The following is a 967-nucleotide window of genomic DNA, read 5'->3' as shown; positions in this document are numbered from 1 at the left end:
AGAGAGGAGGGGAAGACAGAGAGGAGGAGAGAAAGATAGACACCTGCAGACCTGCTTCACCGCCTGTGAAGTGACTCCCCTGCAGGTGGGGAGCCGGGGTTCGAACCGGGATCCTTATGCCGGTCCTTGTGCCACCTTTGCGCCACCTGCCCGTTTTTTCAATAGTCCTGCCTTCACTTCCTAACTCACCTCAACATTTAGTACTACTTACGGATGTTCTCTTCTTTTTTCCCCTTCTCTCTCAGATAGCAGAAATAGTGCCTAGCTTTCTCTGGTGTTTTCCAGATTCACTTCTCTTTCATTGCTGGTATAAAAACAAGATTCCTGGTGACAGATGCTTCAGGTGCTGGTGGAATGGAGGTACAGAGCCGTCTGGTTTTCTTCTCTTAACATTTGCTCCTCTGGGAGTATGGAACAAAATTCCAAAATAATATATTATTTTTTATTTTACCAGACCACTGTTCAGCTCTGGCTTATTATGATGGTGTGGGGGATTGAATTTGGGGCTTTGAGGCCTCAGGCATGAAAGTCTCTTTGCATAACCATTATGCTATCTACCCCAGCCCCCAAAAGATATTTATTAATTTTTTAAAAAAATATCAATTGAATTTTTTTATTTTCTTTTACTTATTTGTTAGATAGAGAAGGTTATAAATTGAGAGGGAAGGGGAGATAGAGAGGAAGAGAGGAAGAGAGACACTTGCAGCTCTGCAGGTGGGGGACTGGGGTCTCGAACCTGGATCCTTATGAATTGCAACATGTGCGCTCAACCAGGTACGCTACCACCTGGCCCCCTAAATATGTTTTTTAATTTTTTATTATCTTTATTTATTGTATAGAGACAGCCAAATCAAGAGGGAAGGGGAGATAAGGAGGGAGAGACATACACCTGCAACACTGCTTCACCACTCGCAAAGCTTTCCCCTTGCAGGTGGGGACCAGGGGCTTGAACCCAGGTCCTTGCACT

This window comes from Erinaceus europaeus, chromosome 1 (genome assembly GCF_950295315.1).
Source record: "Erinaceus europaeus chromosome 1, mEriEur2.1, whole genome shotgun sequence".
Classification (NCBI taxonomy): Eukaryota; Metazoa; Chordata; class Mammalia; order Eulipotyphla; family Erinaceidae; genus Erinaceus; species Erinaceus europaeus.
Note: the sequence above shows the minus strand (reverse complement) of the source record.